Source organism: Arachis ipaensis, chromosome B2 (assembly GCF_059453495.1).
Source record: "Arachis ipaensis isolate K30076 ecotype BB chromosome B2, ASM5945349v1, whole genome shotgun sequence".
Taxonomy (NCBI): Eukaryota; Viridiplantae; Streptophyta; class Magnoliopsida; order Fabales; family Fabaceae; genus Arachis; species Arachis ipaensis.
Genome location: NC_142437.1, coordinates 36,756,986 through 36,776,853, shown reverse-complemented (window position 1 = coordinate 36,776,853; position 19,868 = coordinate 36,756,986).

Genomic DNA, 19,868 nt, shown 5'->3' with positions numbered 1-19,868 from the left:
GAGGAAGACCTTACTGGCGTTTAAACGCCAGTAAGAAGCATCTGGCTGGCGTTCAACGCCAGAACAGAGCATGGTTCTGGCACTGAATGCCCAAAATGGGCAGCATCTGGGCGTTTGAACGCCAGAATTGCACCCTGGAGAAGAGCTGGCGCTGAACGCCCAGAACAAGCATGGTTCTGGCGTTCAACGCCAGAAATGGGCACCAAATGGGCGTTCAACGCTCAGAACAAGCACCAATCTGGCGCTGAACGCCCAGAGTTGTGTGCAAAGGCATTTTGCATGCCTAATTTGGTGCAAGGTTGTAAATCCTTGAACACCTCAGGATCTGTGGACCCCACAAGATCACCTCAGGATCTGTGGACCCCACAAGATCACCTCAGGATCTGTGGATCCCACAGGATCCCCACCTACCTCCACTCACTTCTTCTCACCCCTCTTTCACACAATTCCATAAACACTCTTCCCCAAAACTCTTCACCAATCACCTCAATCCACTCTTCCCCATAAACCTACCTCATAAACCCCACCTACCTTCAAAATTCAAAATCAATTTCCCACCCAAAACCCACCCTTATGGCCGAACCTTACCCCCCCTCCCTTCCCTATATAAAGCCCTCCATTCTTCTTCATTTTCACACAACACAACCCTCTCTTCCCCTTCTTGGCCGAATACACCCCTCCCCTCTCTCCTCCATATTTTCTTCTTCTTCTTCATCTATTCTTTCTTTTCTTGCTCGAGGGCGAGCAATATTCTAAGTTTGGTGTGGTAAAAGCATAAGCTTTTTGTTTTTCCATTACCATTGATGGCACCCAAGACCGGAGAATCCTCTAGAAAAGGGAAAGGGAAGACAAAAGCTTCCACCTCCGAGTCATGGGAGATGGAAAGATTCATCTCCAAAGCTCATCAAGACCACTTCTATGATGTTGTGGTCAAGAAGAAGGTGATCCCCGAGGTCCCTTTCAAGCTCAAGAAGAATGAGTATCCAGAGATCCGACATGAAATCCAAAGAAGAGGTTGGGAAGTTCTAACAAACCCCATCCAACAAGTCGGCATCCTAATAGTTCAAGAGTTCTATGCCAATGCATGGATCACTAGGAACCATGATCAAAGTAAGAACCCAAACCCAAATAATTATATTACAATGGTTCGGGGGAAATACTTAGATTTTAGTCCGGAAAATGTGAGGTTGACGTTTAACTTGCCTATGATGCAAGGAGATGCACGCCCCTACACTAGAAGGGTCAACTTTAATCAAAGGTTGGACCAAGTCCTCATGGACATATGTGTGGAAGGAGCTCAATGGAAGATTGACTCCAAAGGCAAGCCGGTTTAATTAAGAAGACTGGACCTCAAGCCTGTGGCTAGAGGATGGTTGGAGTTCATCCAATGCTCCATCATCCCCACTAGCAACCGATCTGAAGTTACTGTGGATCGGGCCATCATGATCCATAACATCATGATTGGAGAAGAAGTAGAAGTTCATGAAGTCATCTCCTTTGAACTCTACAAAATAGCCGAAAAGCCCTCTCCTGGGGCAAGGCTAGCTTTTCCTCATCTTATTTGCCATCTATGTTACTCAGCTGGAGCTTTCATAGAAAGAGACATTCCCATTGAGGAAGAGAAGCCCATCACTAATAAAAGGATGGAGCAAGCAAGAGAGCCCATTCATGGATCTCAAGAGATGCATGAAGCTCATCACCATGAGATCCTGGAGATGCCTCAAATGCATTTTCCTCCACAAAATTATTGGGAGCAAATCAACACCTCCCTAGGAGAATTAAGTTCCAACATGGGACAATTAAGGGTGGAACATCAAGAGCACTCCATCATCCTTCATGAAATAAGAGAAGCTCAAAAAGCAATGAGGGAGGAGCAACAAAGACAAGGAAGAGACATAGAAGAGCTCAAGGACATCATTGGTTCCTCAAGAAGGAAACGCCACCATCACTAAGGTGGACTCATTCCTTGTTCTTACATTCTCTGTTTTTCGTTTTCTCTATGTTAAGTGCTTATCCATGTTTGTGTCTTCATTACATGATCATTAGTATTTAGTAACTTTGTCTTAAAGTTATGAATGTCCTATGAATCCATCACCTCTCTTAAATGAAAACTGTTTTAATTCAAAAGAACAAGAAGTACATGAGTTTCGAATTTATCCTTGAACTTAGTTTAATTATATTGATGTGGTGACAATACTTTTTGTTTTCTGAATGAACGCTTGAACAGTGCATATGTCTTTTGAAGTTGTTGTTTAAGAATGTTAAATATGTTGGCTCTTGAAAGAATGATGATAAGGAGACATGTTATTTGATAATCTGAAAAATCATAAAAATGATTCTTGAAGCAAGAAAAAGCAGCAAAGAACAAAGCTTGCAGAAAAAAGAATAGCAAAAAAATAGAAAGAAAAAAAAAAGAGAAAAAGCAAGCAGAAAAAGCCAAAAGCTCTTAAAACCAAGAGGCAAGAGCAAAAAGCCAATAACCCTTAAAACCAAAAGGCAAGGGTAAATAAAAAGGATCCCAAGACTTTGAGCATCAGTGGATAGGAGGGCCTAAAGGAATAAAATCCTGGCCTAAGCGGCTAAACCAAGCTGTCCCTAACCATATGCTTGTGGCGTGAAGGTGTCAAGTGAAAACTTGAGACTGAGCGGTTAAAGTCAAGGTCCAAAGCAAAAGAAGAGTGTGCTTAAGAACCATGGACACCTCTAATTGGGGACTTTAGCAAATCTGAGTCACAATCTGAAAAGGTTCACCCAATTATGTGTCTGTGGCATTTATGTATCCGGTGGTAATACTGGAAAAAAAGTGCTTAGGGCCACGGCCAAGACTCATAAAATAGCTGTGTTCAAGAATCATCATACTGAACTAGGAGAATCAATAACACTATCTGAACTCTGAGTTCCTATAGATGCCAATCATTCTGAACCTCAATGGATAAAGTGAGATGCCAAAACTATTCAAGAGGTAAAAAGCTACAAGTCCCGCTCATTTAATTGGAGCTATGTTTCATTGATAGTTTGGAATTTATAGTATGTTCTCTTCTTTTTATCCTATTTGATTTTCAGTTGCTTGGGGACAAGCAACAATTTAAGTTTGGTGTTGTGATGAGCGGATAATTTATACGCTTTTTGGCATTGTTTTTAGTATGTTTTTAGTAGAATCTAGTTACTTTTAGGGATGTTTTCATTAGTTTTATGTTAAATTCATATTTCTGGACTTTACTATGTGTTTGTGTATTTTTCTGTGATTTCAGGTATTTTCTGGCTGAAATTGAGGGACTTGAGCAAAAATCAGATTCAGAGGTTGAAGAAGGACTGCTGATGCTGTTGGATTCTGACCTCTCTGCACTCAAAGTGGATTTTCTGGAGCTACAGAACTCAACATGGCGAGCTTCCAATTGCGTTGGAAAGTAGACATCCAGGGCTTTCCAGCAATATATAATAGTCCATACTTTGGCCGAGTTTAGATGATGTAAAAGGGCGTTGAACACCAGTTCTACGCTGCTGTCTGAAGTTAAACACCAGAAACACGTCACAAACCAGAGTTGAACGCCAGAAATACGTTACAACCTGGCGTTCAACTCCAGAAAGAGCCTCTGCATGTGTAACATTCAAGCTCAGCCCAAGCACACACCAAGTGGGCCCCGGAAGTGGATTTATGCATCAATTACTTATCTCTGTAAACCCTAGTAACTAGTTTAGTATAAATAGGACTTTTTACTATTGTATTAGACATCTTAGGATCATCTTTGATCAGTTTTATGCTATCTTAGACTTTCATGGGGGCTGGCCATTCGGCCATGCCTGAACCATTATCACTTATGTATTTTCAGACGGTAGAGTTTCTGCACTCCATAGATTAAGGTGTGGAGCTCTACTGTTCCTCAAAGATTAATGCAAAGTACTACTATTTTTCTATTCAATTCAACTTATTCCGCTTCTAAGATATTCATTCGCACTTCAACCTGAATGTGATGAACGTGACAATCATCATCATTCCCTATGAACGCGTGCCTGACAACCACTTCCGTTTCACCTTAGATTGAATGAGTATCTCTTGGATCTCTTAATCAGAATCTTCGTGGTATAAGCTAGATTGATGGCGGCATTCATGAGAGTCCGGAAAGTCTAAACCTTGTCTGTGGTATTCCGAGTAGGACTCTGGGATTGAATGACTGTGACGAACTTCAAACTAGCGAGTGCTAGGCGTAGTGACAGACACAAAAGAAGGGTGAATCCTATTCCAGTATGATCGAGAACCTCAGATGATTAGCCGTGCTGTGACAGAGCATTTGGACCATTTTCACAAGAGGATAGGATGCAGCCATTGACAAGGGTGATGCCTCCAGACGATTAGCCATGCAGTGACAGCGCATCGGACCATTTTCCAGAGAGGATTAAAAGTAGCCATTGACAACGGTGATGTCCTTATATAAAGCCAGCCATGGAAAGGAGTAAGACTGATTGGATGAAGACAGCAGGAAAGCAGAAGTTCAGAGGAACGAAAGCATCTCTATACACTTATCTGAAATTCTCACCAATGATATATATAAGTATTTCTATCCTTATTTTCTATTTATTATTAATATTTGAAAACTTCATAACTATTTTATATCCGCCTGACTGAGATTTACAAGGTGACCATAGCTTGCTTCATACCAACAATCTCTGTGGGATCGACCCTTACTCACATAAGGTTTATTACTTGGACAACCCAGTGCACTTGCTGGTTAGTTGTATCGAAGTTGTGAATGAAAAACGATTTATTAAGACGTGCGTACAGAGTTTCTGGCGCCGTTGCCTGAGATCACAATTTCGTGCACCACCTAGGCTAAGGGAATTGAGTGACCTTAAGTCATTGGGTCTCATTGAATTGGTGATTTGAGAATCCTTAGTGGTCAACTTGATAACCATTGACTCTAGCCTACTACTAAGTCAATTAGTAGCTAGGTTAGGACTTATGGATTGATGTTGATCAAGCCGTTTGACGTACTTCAAGCCTAGGAGTAGATATTACGTACTCGAGACTTTTGTAAGTAGACTTAATGAGCTTGGTTCCTCACAATTGTCAATACATGGTTTGTAGACAAGGATGGTGATCTCAATTACTTATGTCTAGCCAAGAGTTCTTTACCTTGCCTTTATTAATTCTGGATTTACTTTTCTTTCCCATTTAATTTCTTGCCCTTTTATCAATTAAACCCCTTATTCTCTCATAGCCAATAATTGACCACTTCATTGCAATTTCTTGTGAGATGACCCGAGGTTTAAATACTTCGGTTAATTCTTATTGGGGTTTGTACTTGTGACAAAACCAAATTAAATTTGATGTGAGAATTGTTTGTTGGTTTAGAGCTATGCTTACAACGAAGTTCTTATTTCTATAAGAGAAATTCTAGACCGATGATAAATCTCATTGTTAGTTCTTCCACCTTGAGTATTGTTGAAGCCTTGTTGAGACTTCTATTGATCCTTCCATGAGAAGTTAGGATGATTTCTCCAGGAGGAGTTGTAGGTGTTTCCATAGGGTTCTTCCATATAATTCACCTCTTCCATCATGGGTTGATCAGTATCATAGGCATCTCCTTCATAGGAGGTATCTTGAGTGCTGCCAGTTGCAGCTTGCATTCCAATCAAATGCTGAGAGATCATATTGACCTGTTGGGTCAAGATCTTGTTCTGAGCCAATATGACATTCAGAGTATCAACTTCTAGAACTCCTTTCTTCTGAGCTACCCCATTGTTCATAGGGTTCCTCCCAGAAGTGTACATGAATTGGTTATTTGCAACCATTTCAATGAGTTCCTGTGCCTCTTTAGGCGTTTTCTTCAAGTGGAGTGATCCACCTGCAGAATGGTCCAAGGACATCTTGGACAGCTCAGACAGGCCATCATAGAAGATACCAAGATAGACCACTCTGAGAGCATGTCAGGAGGACATCTCCTGATTAGTTGCTTGTATCTTTTCCAACCTTCATAGAGGGATTCACCCTCTTTTTGTCTGAAGGTTTGAACTTTCACCCTGATCTTGCTCATCTTTTGAGGTGGAAAGAATTTGGCCAAGAAAGCATTGACCAACTTCTCCCAAGAGTCTAGGCTTTCCTTAGGTTGAGAATCCAACCACATCCTAGCTCTGTCTCTAACAGCAAAAAGGAAAAGCATAAGCTTATAGACCTCAAGATCCACTCCATTGGTTTTAACAGTATCACAGATTTGCAAGAATTTAGCCAAGAATTGATGTGGATCTTCTAGTGGAAGTCCATGAAACTTGCAATTTTGTTGTATTAGAGAGACTAACTGAGGCTTTAGCTCAAAGTTATTTGCTCTAATGGCAGGTATGGAGATACTTCTTCCATAGAAGTCAGAAGTTGGTGCAGTGCAGTCACCAAGAACCTTCCTTGCATCTCCTTCATTATTAGGCTCGGCTGCCATGTTATCAGCTTCTTGTTCGAAATTCTCTGTGAGGTTTCTTCCGAAGTGTTGTGCTTTAGCTTATTGTAAACGCCTCCTTAGAGTCCTTTCAGGTTATGGATCAGGATTAAAGAGAGGTTCTTTATCCTTGTTCCTGCTCATAAACAAGAAGAAAGAATACAAGAAGAGAAGAAGAAAAGGATTCTCTATGTCAGAGTATAGAGGTCCTTTGTTAGGTAGAGATAGATTAAGAAGAGAAGAAAAGAAGATATCTTTTAATAGAGATAGTTTTCGAAAATAATAAAGAGAGAAGGTGAGATATTTTCGAAAATAGAGAGGAAAAGAGAGAAGGAATTTTTCAAAAAGAAGAGATAGAAAGTAGTTAAGAGATTTTGAAAAAGAAAAAGAGAAAGGATAATAGAAAGAGAATAAGATAAAACATGTAACTAATTAAGAAAGATTTGAAAATAAGATAAGATAGAATATTTGAAAAATATTTGATTTTGAAATTGAAATTGAAACAAGATAAGATAAAGATTTGAAAATAACTTGAAAAGATAAGATTTGAAATAAGATTTTTGAAAAAGATTTGATTTTGAATTAGGATAAGATAGGATAAAGATTTGAAAAAGTTTCGAATTTTAAAATTTAAAAAAAAAAGATAAGATAGAAAAGAATCAAACTAAAAGAGAAGATTTGAAAAGATTTTAAAAAGATAAGATTTGAAATTTGAAATTAAGATAAGATAAGATAATGATTTGAAATTAAAATTTGAAATTTTTTTTTCTAATTTTCGAAAAAAATTTTGAAAAAAAAAAGATAAGGAAAGATATTTTTTGATTTTTTTGAATTATTAAAGAAAGAGAAAAACAGCCAAAAGACACCAAACTTAAAATTTTTAGATCAAAGAGTACTGATTTTCGAAAATTGAAAAGAAAAATACCAATAGACACCAAACTTAAAATTTTTAAGATCAAAACAAGAAAAGAAACAAGAACAACTTGAATACTAAGAAAGAACACAAAGAACAATTCAAAAAATTTAAAGAAAAGATAAACACACAAGGGACACCAAACTTAAGAAGTGACACTAGATTCAAACAAAAGACACTATTTTTAAAAAAATTTTTGAAAAGAAAGAAAGAAAGTTCGAAACTTTTATCAAGAACAAGAACAAAAGACTCAAACAAAAGACAAAGATTGATAAAAAAAAGATTTTTTTGAAAAAATTTTTGATTTTTTTTTTTTGGAAAAGAAGATAAGACTCAAACAAAATATTAAAAAGTACCTAATTTAAGCAACAAAATAATCCGGTAGTTTGTCAAATTCGAACAATCTCCGGCAACGACGCCAAAACTTGGTGCACGAAATTGGCTCCGCAGAATTCGCACAGGTAGACCGGCAAGTATACCGAGTCGTCCAAGTAATACCTCAGGTGAGTGAGGGTCAATCCCATGGAGATTGTTGGTTTGAGCAAGTAGTGGTTACCTTGCAGATCTTAGTTAGGTGGATAGAAAATATATTTTGTCACGGAGAACGCATAAAAACGGATAAATAAAGTTAGAAATACCAGATTGATTGTGAAAACAGTAATGGATAATTAGTTAAGGCTTCGGAGATGCTTTGTCCTTCCGGATTCATCTTTCTCACTGTCTACTTCAAAAGCCTTCAGATTCACTCAATGGCAGCCGTAAGTGATTAACTCATGTCCTCTCATCAAGTTAACCTCTTCCACTGCAACAATCCACCATGTTGCAAGTAACTCATGTCCTCTCATCAAGCCACTGCTAGGTTTCTCACTGTAACAGAAAATGAAGCTCTAAATAGTCCACTCCCCTTCACGATCCTACTCAAGGTGCCATAGACAAGGTAGATCTTCCAGATCAGAAAGTTATACTTCTCTAACCCTAGCCTTGCGCCACAGGGACCTCACGCACCCATAGTCAACAAGATTTCATGTCACGCTATCCAAAGTTGCTCAGATGCTCTATTGGAATCCGCAATGCAATCTCTAGCTTTGGTTCAACACTATCCGGGTCAAGACTCGCACAGAACCCATATAGAACAAGGGTGATTGTCATGGGTCACCCTCAATTCATGAGATGAAGAACGAGAATGCATAAGAGAATAGAATCAGAATTGTAGTGAAATGGAATAGTAATATTATTAATCCATGAAACTCAGCAGAGCTCCTAACCCTAACTTAGGAGGTTAGTGACTCATGCTGATAGAAAAATAAAATAAAAACGTAAAAGTGGGCAAGAGTCCTCAACAAGGGTGAACTCTTATCTATATATACTAATCTAATGACCAAGGATTACAGAAATAAGGTAAACAAAGTTGATAGTGTAAAAATCCACTTTTGGGGCCCACTTGGTGAGTGTTTGGTTTGAGCTTGAGTGTCTCCCACGAGCTAGGGTCCCTTAGGGGCGTTGAACACTGGCTAAGGATCCTCTTTTGGGCGTTGGATGCTAGCTACTCCTTTGTGGGCGTTGAACGCCAGGAATGGGGCAGGTGGCTGGCATTGAATGATAGTTTTGGGCCTTCATTTTCGAAGCAAAGTATAGACTATTATATATTTTTGGAAAGTCTTGGATGTTAGCTTTTCATAGCCGTTGAGAGTGCACCATTTGGACTTCTGTAGCTCCAGAAAAGCTCTTTCGAGTGCATGGAGGTCAGATCCTGACAGCATCTGCAGTGCTTTCTCTGTCTCTGAATCAGACTTTTGCTCAAGCTCCTCAATTTCAGCTAGAAAATACCTGAAATCACCATAAAACATACAAACTCAAATTTGAATCCAAAAATATGAATTTTTCACTAAAACCTATGAAAACATAATAAAACTTAAATAAAACATAATAAAAACTATATGAAAATGATGCCAAAAAGCATATAAAATATTCGCTCATCAGCAGTCGAAGAGGCTGGAACAGATCCTTTCATTGCTAGACCATGGCCATGTTCCTATCGATTCTGGATTTCGCACCATTTATTCCCCTATAACTAGGCAACACAATAGGTTTGAAGTGTTATATTTGTCCTCACATGGTTTTTTGAGGTACTTAGTATAATGTTACCAATTTTTTGTGGCAACTGACCCTGGTGTATTCATGATTCAGTGATGACTGCGGAGTTTTTGTGTATAAGTATCTTTAGTAGTGGTTGCCTGAAGCATTATTGCCAGCTTATAGCCAGGTGAGGACACTTTCGTTTCGTTCAGCTATATTACGATCAGAACAGTTATAACGTTGTGGTTTTGTAAATTTTTCATCTCCTAAATATTCAGGAAGAAGTTCTGAGTTTCCAAAAAGATCTCCTATCGTGCGCTCTGAGTGGGTTGAACACTAACCGGGGTGTTCTCCGTGGCCATGTGAAGGAGTACTTTCGTGAGGCCTATTCGAGAGGAATATTCATTAAAGTCCCCATTAAAGTGCATGCCAAGCAGTCGGGGATAGCCGCTCGAGTAAAGAATAGGCCGAGACAGACTAACAGAAGACGAGGTTGGAACCCAGCTCACTGGGTACGGTGTCTTCGACGAAGGAAAAAACCCCTACTAGGATGAATAAGTGAAGCAGTTTCACCTTGTGCTCTCTACTGTTATCGCATTGTTATGGTTTCACGATGAGGCGTAAGAGGCCTTGTCTTTGTGATTATTTTGGATCGAAATCGAACAGGTTGGGCCTTATCCTGTAGAACTGGGAGCAATTTTTTGTTTAACATTTTGATTTTCATAACACTACGTTGACATAAATATTGAGAAAATTTTTTTTTCTTATGTGATTGAATTGTTGAATTTTTCATGAAGTCAAAATTCATAGGCTGGATGGTGAAAGATTTTTTTGTTGTGACGAATTGGTGTCATCTCTCACCCATAACAAAGTGTTCAAAGGTCATGAAAAACAATGGATAATTATAACACAAACAATTGAGCAGAAATAGGCCAACATACACCAAAAAATTTGGATTCTATCGTAAACTCCCTTTTACACCAACGTAATACACTAATACCAATTATCCAAAATTTTCAAAAACACAAATAAATAATAAAACAACTAAGCTGAACCTACAAATAAAAGTTAGTACATCGAACACTCTAAAACCCACAGCCTAAGTCTACTCCCTATTCCACCTGGTCTTTGCATGCTTCTTGCTATACAATTGTCTTCTTGAAATTACGGTGCGCCTCTTATGCTAACCTCTGCATAATCTGCAACATCAACAACCTCATTTTGTCATCAATCAAAGAATATCATTAAAATCACAATAAAAATGTAACATGGACAAATAATGACTACAACAATCTACTTCCTCATGAGAAGATCTTTGTCAAGCACACTAACTTGAAAACATTATAAGCCATCAAGCCATATGTTCATTTCCTTAAAATAATTTCATTAAAAAAGACTCATCATGCTGATGTTATCAAACATTGAATAAAATGCTCATGATCAAATCCAGTTCATGGCAAAAAAATTTCTATATACATAAGAGAGCTATGGTTATAAATTCTATCAAGAATCATCGATGTTCAGCTAAGATAATTACAACTCTAGTGACAACAATTGTTCAGTTGTTACGATAATCACTTTGTGTGCATTAATAAAAATATCTATTTAGAGTTTCAGCATGTTAGTATCTAGTAAACACAGCAGCTCTTGATTATAGAATAAAATTTTATTATATAAGTGGATTGTACAATCAAATTGTAGAAATTGCAGAAAAATCCCTGTTGAAGCTATGCATCTATTAAACACTAAGACAATATAGAACGAAATAATATAACATGTATAAAGATGTTCTGAACAGACGCTAGGACTATACTTTTTCACAAATTTCAGCATTAATGTATCAATTTCACTCTCTAAATCTAGAAAAAAAAATCAAGACTACTTTACATTTTTAATGCATTAGCATTTTCAAATGGATAAAGATAGAGGACTGGCACATGTATACAAAAAAGAATAATTCATTAACTCATACTTCATAGTTATTTTTTAAAGATGGTATAAAACTAGCAATATAATGTAATTTTATTTCTACAAATGATAAAGTTAATGTGAACATCATATTCTGTAAAAGTCTATTTCTATGCTTTATATCTGTGACTTGTGTTATGTATTATGTATGTAAGACTACAACTAAGCTATTCTATTAATATTAGAATTTTGAAGAACAAATAGAGATGGCTATATAAAGATTGCAGATTACATGTAAACAAGTCTCAAATAAATTAACTCACCCACAACAAGTTTCAAATAAATTAATTCACCCACAATAAGTTCAACTCACAAATCACGATAACAACAACAAGTTGCACGAATAGAAATTTAATTTCAAATTATAATAACAACACACATCATGAAATTAATTGAAATAGATTGTATGAATACAAATTTAATTTCAACAACATCAATAAAAAGAGAAACACAATAATTAAGTACAACTTTGAATCCTTCCATTAATCGTTTCAGATCCTTCAGACCAGGAAAAAAAGAAAAAATAAACAAATTCACATTAAAGTTGAAGTTTTAGTGTATCAAAGTTAAAATCTAATTCCGGAAACACTCGAAAAAGGAGATGACATCAATGAGAAGGAGAAGTGAAGTGGAAGACTTACCATATTTATTGGATGTCTCCGGTACAGGTTGAGAGATGGATCGGGAACTTGCGGGTCGAGGCGGATGCCGGACTATTTGACTGGAGCAAAAAAGGGGGGTGGTACCTGCAAAGACACTCCGACGCTCAAGTCAGAATGGATCTAAGAGGTAAAAAGTGTGAGGAATGAATGAATACCTGTAGGGACTTGGGTCCTCTATTTATAGGTGATGGAAGTTATCTTATCTTATCTTGTTTGATCAAGATAGGGAAGACGTTTGAATTCGAAAGTCGGTTAGGAGTTCTAGAGGGCCAGTTTCGGGCCTTCTAGAAGAGGGAGGCGGGTCGAACCCGGGAAACCGGGTTCGGGTTCAACCTTGGGTCCGGGATCCGTGGGCCGGATCCGTAACAGTTGCCCCCGCAGCAGAAGAGCGAGCAAGGTCGGTCTGTCCCTGGAAGGTGTGGTCTTGACCGCGGGCTAGGTCTTTAGTTTTTCTCGGGCGTTCGTTTGGTTCTTTGGAGGGAGATCAGTGTCTCGGCCCCGATTTTGCTGAAGGTTCGTCTGACCGTTTTGGTTTGACGTGACTCTTCCGAGTCCACTGCGTCCATTGTGTTCTTCGAGGCGTGCTTTATTAGTTTTTTTTTTTTGAGGGGGGCATTTAATGTGAGGGGACATTTTCCTCTTTTGCCCCTACGCGCCTTACCTTGCTTAGGGTTACTTGTGTCTTTCTGCCCCCCCCTTTTGAAACCGTTTTGGCCTTTTACTTTAGTTCCCTCGTTCATTTCATATTCCTTTTGTTCTCTCTTCTGGAAAAAATCTCCTCTTCTTTCTGTGATACTGCTCTCTGGTGTTGCTGCTGCTTCTGCTTCTCAAGCTTTCCCAGGCTTATCTTCTGCATTACTAGGTTGGCATGCTTCGCTTTTCTTGTTTTTTGTTTTGTGGTGCATCTGTTGTTCTGTTTTTGCCATGCATTGTTCTGTCTGTTTTCTCTTTCAATTTTGTACTGCGTTTGGTATTTTTGGGAGGTGGTATTTGAAGGGGCTGAGCACCGCCGTATTTGGTTAGTAGTGGCGGTGCACCACCGTGTTGGGTTGGTAGTGGTGGTAGATTTCTGTCTTGCTTCTGCGTAGGGTTAGTAGGCTGATGGTGGTGCTCCTCCCTGTTTTAGGTATGCATCGGGGGAGAAATGAGGGTGTGGGTGCCCCAATTGCCCTCTTCCAGGGGCATCCCCGCTCGTTACACTTGGGTGACTAGCGATGTGTGGGGCGTTCCGTCACGGATGACGGAGGATGATCTTCAGAGGCTCCATGATCAGGGGGTGATTTATGGTGGTGGTGATGGGGAGAGGCAGTATGAGCTCGTCCTCCCGGATGCCGACGAGCGCGTTTGTTACTTGAACCTCCATTCGCCCACTGTGCCGGACTGGAAGTGGGTTTACGAGTCGATGTTCACTCGGCTCGGCGTGCGGTTCCCTTTTTCTCCGTTTGTTCAGGATTTGCTGAGTCGGTGTTCCGTGGCACCGTCTCAGCTTCACCCGAATAGTTGGGCTGCCGTGCGGTCTTTTGAATTGGTGTGCCGGTATCTTGATCTTCCGGCTTCTGTTCCTGTTTTCCTCTTCCTTTTTTATGCACTCTTCCGACTAAGGAAGGGAAGCATAAGAAGGGGTATATGTCATTCCGTGCTCAGCCTCATCGTTACATTTTTGGGTTGTTTGAGGATTCCTTTCACGGTTTCAAGAGGGAGTATTTTAAAGTGCGCCCTGTCCAGGGGCATCGTCCGTTTTGGTTGACGTCAGAGGGCAAGCGCCGGTTCCCGACATACTGGATCTTCGGTGCCGGCCTGTCGGTTTTGACTAAGGTCACTTATGATGGTCTGTCTCCTGAGGATAAGGACATTTCTAGTGTCCTGTGGCATCTATTTGGCGAGCACCCGTTAAATCCTCGAGACGTCATGGGGGATCCCGAGGCTTGTCGGACGTATATTGGTGTGTGGCTCTCTTTTTTGGTTTTTTGCTTTTGTTCTTCCCGATTTTGTAACTTGATTTTTCTTTGGCTTCTTTCAGTTGAGATGGCTGGTGGTTTGACTTCTTTGGCGCGGTTGAAGGCGGCGATGGGTCGGGAGGAAGGATCGTCGTCTCCTGCTACCCCTGTTTCTAATCCCGTTGTGGATTCTTAGGCTGTTTCTCATGAGGTGGTTTCATCGGGGGTGAGGGCCGACGCTCGGGCTTCGCCTGGTCCTATAAACTCGCCTGAAGTCGTCGTGGTCTCGGCTGCCGAGGCTTCTCGGAAGAGAAAGAGGCCCGAGGAGCCTAGCAGTGAGACTTTTGAGGAGGAGGGTGCTGTGCCAAGTGTTATGGATCGGCGTTTTGATGCTTCTGGGTTTATTGATCAGCACTTGATGCCTGGGACGGAGTAGTTTTTTGACGATTGTGATGTTTCGTTCCAGGCTAAGTCGGTGTATCGTGCCCTCCTCTGATCTGCTGTTGTTGTTTGGAAGGCCGAACCCGTGATGGCTCAGGTTGGTTTATTGGACAAAAACTTCGTCATTCGCACGCTGAGGTGGCTAAATTGAAGGAGCAGCTTGAGGCTGCCGAGGTCGCGAGGGAGAAAGCAGTGAAGTCTTCCGAGGAGGCTGGGGCAGAGATCCTCCGTCTTTCCGAGGTAGAGACTTCACTTCTTTTCCAACTGAGCGCAGAGCGGCAACGGGCTTCCGACGCGGGTTCTCAAGCTGCCGTGTTTCTTAGCGAGCTGGAGGTTCTGAAGGCTGAAGTTGTAGCTCTGAAGAGGGAGAAGACGGAGTTGTTGGCTGATGCTAAGGATGCGATCGCTGCTACTGAGGAGACGATGAAGGCTCAGGCCTTGGTGTTGGCTCCCGGTGTGGACGTGTCTATGATGGGGGCTTTCAAGACCGTCTGTGATGGCCGAATTGTCGACCTTGAGTAGCTTTATATCTTGTATTTTGAATTATGCTTTGAACTTTAGTTTTTCTTTGGGTGTTTGGTTGGCCGTGGGCCATGTAACCGTGAACTCGTAGTTTAAACTTCGTTTAATGGTGTTTGGGCTGTTCGGGCCTCTTTTTGTATTCCGTTTTAAGCTGTTCTATTGTTTATTTGTTCCCTATTTGGGGTGAGCGGACCGTCGTGAGGTCGGTTTTTACATGGATATCCGTATTTCGGGCCTGGGGGGTGATCGGTCCCCCAGTGGTGGCCGTGTTTTTGTTCCGTATTTGGGACACTTTTGAAAAGGAAAAGAGAAAATAGCTTAATGGAATTTTATTGATAGTTGGGCCTCGTTAAAACCCTCCGTCTATTGGCGGGAAAGAGTACCCGGGATTGTCACTTGGGCGATTTCTGAAATTTAATATTGTGAAAGGGGAAGGTAAGTAAAGAAAAGAGATAATGATAATAATAAAAAAAAGGGTGACCTAGGGAGGTCGGTCTAAGTGTAGTATCGTCGTAAGTTGGCGGCGTTCCATGTCCTCGGGACTTCGTTGCCGTTGAGCCGTTCGAGCTTGTATGCTCCCTTTCCGATTGCAGCCTTGATTCTGTATGGTCCTTCCCAATTGGAGGTGAGTTTTTCCTCTCCTGGGGTTGGGGGACCGATGTCGTTTCGTCGTTGGACGAGGTCGTCAGTTGCGAATTCTCGCCGGATGACTCCGTGGTTGTATCTTAGGCTGATTCTCTGTTTTAGGGCTAGCTCTCTGAGATGGGCTATGCTTCTTACTTCGTCTGTGAGGTCTCGTTCTGCTTCTTCGTCGTTACCCCCGATCGTTCTCCGTAGACTGGGGTCTCCTATCTCTAGTGGGATAACAGCCTCCGTGCCGTATGTTAATCGGAAGGGGGTTTTCCCGGTGGCTGTCTTGGGGGTCGTGCGGTACGACCACAAGACCGATCCGAGTTCATCCGCCCATAGTCCTTTGGCTTCGTCGAGCCGTTTCTTGAGTCCTTTGACTATTATTTTGTTTGCGGATTCCACCTGTCCGTTCGTTTGGGGGTGTTCAACTGAGCTAAAACGGTGGGATATGCATAGTCCTTTTAGGAATTCTCTGAATTTTTTGTTGGCGAATTGGGTTCCGTTGTCCGAGATGACGATCTCAGGGATCCCGAATCGGGTGATGATCTGTCGCCAGAGGAACTTTCGACATTGGGTTGCCGTGATAGAGGCCAGTAGCTCGGCCTCGATCCACTTAGTGTAGTAATCTATGGCGACGATGAGATATCGGAGTTGGCCGGGTGCCGTGGGGAAAGGTCCGACAAGGTCGATCCCCCAGGTGCTGAATGGCCGTTCTGCCGATATGATGCTGAGCTAGTGTGGGGTGGCTTCGTGGATATTGGCATGCCTTTGGCATTTGTCGCAGTTTTTTACTAGTTGCATGGAGTCTCGGATGATCGTGGGCCAGAAATAGCCGGCCCGGATAATTTTTTGGGCAAGGGTTTTACCTCTGATGTGGTGGCCGCAACAACCTTCATGGATTTCGCAGAGTATGTACTCCGTGTCCCTGGGCTCGATGCATTTGAGTAGGGGTTGCGAGAATCCGCGTTTGTATAGTTGTCCTGCGACGACTGTATAGTTGGCGGCTTCCCTTTTTGTCTATTTTTCTCTTTGAGGTCCTCGGGCAGTGTTCCTTTGAGGAGATATTGCAGGATGGGGTAGGTCCATGATCCTTGGTGGGAGAGTGTCAGGTAGGCGTTAGCCGTCGTGGATATAGACGGTGATTTGATGACTTCCTGAATTAGGAATTTGTTGCCGTGTCCTGGTTTAGTGCTGGCTAGTTTAGAGAGGAGGTCAGCCCTAGCATTACGTTCCCTGGGGACGTGCCGTATGGTTACGTGATTGAATTCTTCCTTTAATTTGTTAACTTTGGCAAGGTACTGTTGTAGCAGGGGATCTCGTGTTTGGTAGTCTCTATTAATTTGGGAACTGATTACTTGTGAATCCGTGTTTATTTCCAGGACCTTTGCTCTGACTTCTTTGGCTAGGGCTAAGCCCGCCAGGAGGGCCTCATATTCTGCTTGGTTATTTGAGACTGAAAATTCGTATCGTATTGACTGTTCGATCACGACTCCGTTTTGACTTTCGAGAATGACTCCGGCGCCTCCGAAAGTGACGTTCGAGGAGCCGTCAACGTGTAGTTTCCATGATTCGGGGGTGGAGTTTCCCGGTGTCATCTCGGCGATAAAGTCGGCCATGGCCTGCGCTTTGATAGCGTATCGGGGTTCGAACTTGATATCGAACTGGGATAGTTCGATGGACCATGCTAGCATTCTGCCCGCTAGGTCGGGTTTTTGTAGTACCTGTTTAACCGCTTGGTCAGTTCGAACTATCATGGGGTGGGCCTGAAAATATTGTCGTAGACGTCGGGAGGCTGTGAGGAGGGCGAAGGCTAGCTTTTCTAGGCGCGAGTAGTGGATTTTCGTGTCTTGTAGGACTTTGCTTTTGAAGTATATGGGTTTTTGTTCTTTCTTTTCGTTTTCGCGGATAAGTGCCACCGCGAGTGCTTCTTCTGTTATGGAGAGGTACAAGTAGAGAGTCTCCCCTGTTTGGGGTTTGGCGAGGACTGGTGGTTCCGCTAGGACTTTCTTGAAATGTTGGAAAGCTTCTTCACATTTTGCTTCCCATTTGAAGGGGGCTCCTTTTTTCATCAGTTTGAAGAAGGGTATTGCTTTTTGAGCCGATGCTCCGAGAAAGCGAGATAGTGCTGTTAGTCGGTCGGTGAGCTTTTGGATGTCGTTTATGTTTTTTGGGCTTGTCATTTCAAGGACGGCGCGACATTTTTCTGGGTTGGCTTCAACTCCGCGTTGTGTGATCATGAAGCTGAGGAACTTCCCTGCCTCCATTCCGAAAGCGCATTTTGTCGGGTTGAGTCGCATTTGGTGCTTTCGTAGTGTGTTCATTATGACCTTGAGGTCACTGATGAGTTGATCGCCGGAGTCGGTCTTGGCGAGCATGTCGTCTATGTAGACTTCTAGTTTTGTTCCGGACAGGTCTCAGAATATTTTGTTAACGAGCCGTTGGTAGGTGGCTCCGGCGTTCTTCAAGCCGAAGGGCATGACTGTGTAGCAGTACGTTCCGTCGGGGGTGATGAATGCCATTTTTTCCTCGTCGGGTCGGTGCATGGGTATTTGATTATAGCCGGAGTATGTGTCCATGAAGCTGAGGTATCGATGTCCGGATGCGGCGTCCACCAATCCGTCGATGTTTGGCAGGGGAAAGGCGTCTTTTGGACAGGCTTTGTTGAGGTCCGTGTAGTCGACGCACATTCGCCACTTCCCATTGGACTTTTTTACCAGTACGACGTTTGCTAACCACGTCGTGTAGCGTAGTTCTCGGATAAAGTTTGCTTCGAGTAGGGCTTGTACTTGTCTTTTGACCTCGGTCGCTCGGTCTGACGACATTTTCCGTCACCTTTGTGCCACGGGTTTGGCCTTGGGGTCTACGGCTAGCCGGTGGGACATTAAGTCGATGTCTATCCCCGGCATGTCGGCTGGCGTAAAAGCGAACAAGTCTCTGTTTTGTTTCAAAAATTGGGAAAGGTCTTCTTTAAGGTTATATGGGAGGTTCTTGTTGATGAAGGTGTATTCGTCCTTGGTTTGCCCCACTTGTAGTTTTTCCATGTCGCCTTCCGGTTCTGGCCTAGGTTGGCCGTCTTGTCGGGCATCCAGGTCGGCTAGGAATATCCCATCCGCGTCGCGGGATTTTTTCCGTAAAGCCAGGCTGGTGTTGTCGCATTCTGCCGCGACTTCCCGGTCTCCATGGATGGTTCCGATGGAGCCGTCTTCCGTTATGAACTTCATAAGGAGGTATTTGGTAAAGATGATGACCGAGAAGTCATTGATTGTTTTTCTCCCGAGGATGACGTTGTAAGCGGTGGAGTCTTTTAGGACCACGAATTCAGATAGAATTGTCATCCTTTGGTTGCCTGTTCCTATGGTGAGGGGGAGGGTGATGGAACCTTCTGGTTTGAGAAAGTTGTCCCCGAGTCCCGTGACGTCGTTGCGGTGTGTTTGGAGATTTTCATTGCGGAGCCCGAGCTTGTCGAAGGCTCCTCGGAAAAGGATGTTGGAGTCTACACCGGTGTCCACCAGTATTCTCCGGACGAGTCCTGTTCCGATTCTTGCCAAGATGACGAAAGGGGCGTCTTCAGCCGAGGTGCCGTGTTGGCAGTCCTCGGGTAGGAAAGTTATCGTTTTACCGGTGGTGGTGGTTGGAGCTTGGTCCCTAACGGCCAGGATTTTGAGGTCCTTTTTTAGTGTTGTTTTCGATTTACCTGATACGTCCTTGCCCGTGATAACGTTTACTATTATGGTTGGGTCGTCTTCTGGGCTTTCTCTGGGGGTTTGTTTTTGCGTCCTCGGGTTGCGCCCTTCTCTCTCTGGCGACCTATCTCTTTCCACGCGCTTTGGTTCTCTGATGATTTTGGCGAACTCTGGGAGTTTGCCGTCCCTTATGGCTTGTTCGAGGGCGTCCTTAAGGTCAAAACAGTCTTGTGTCCTGTGCCCGTATCCTCGGTGGTAGTCGCAATAAAAGGTTTTGCTGTCGCCCGTTCTTTCTTTTAGTTGCCGGGCTTTTGGGATGATACCTCTGTCCGCTATTTGGTGGTATATCTCGGTAATTGGGGCTGTTAGGGGTGTGTAATTAGAGAACTTGCCGATTCTGGGCGGTCGGTCGGCGTTTGTTGGCTTAGGGTGGTCCCTCTGATTTTCTCTGGGTGGTGGGTTATGCCGGGGCGCCGAACTGCCGTGCTGGGTGTTGCCGTGTTTCCGTTTATTGGCGGTGACGACCTAGCTGACTTCCTCGTCATTGATGTAATCTCTGGCGATATTCTGGATCTCGTGCATGGTCCATACTGGTTTGGTGGTGAGGTGTT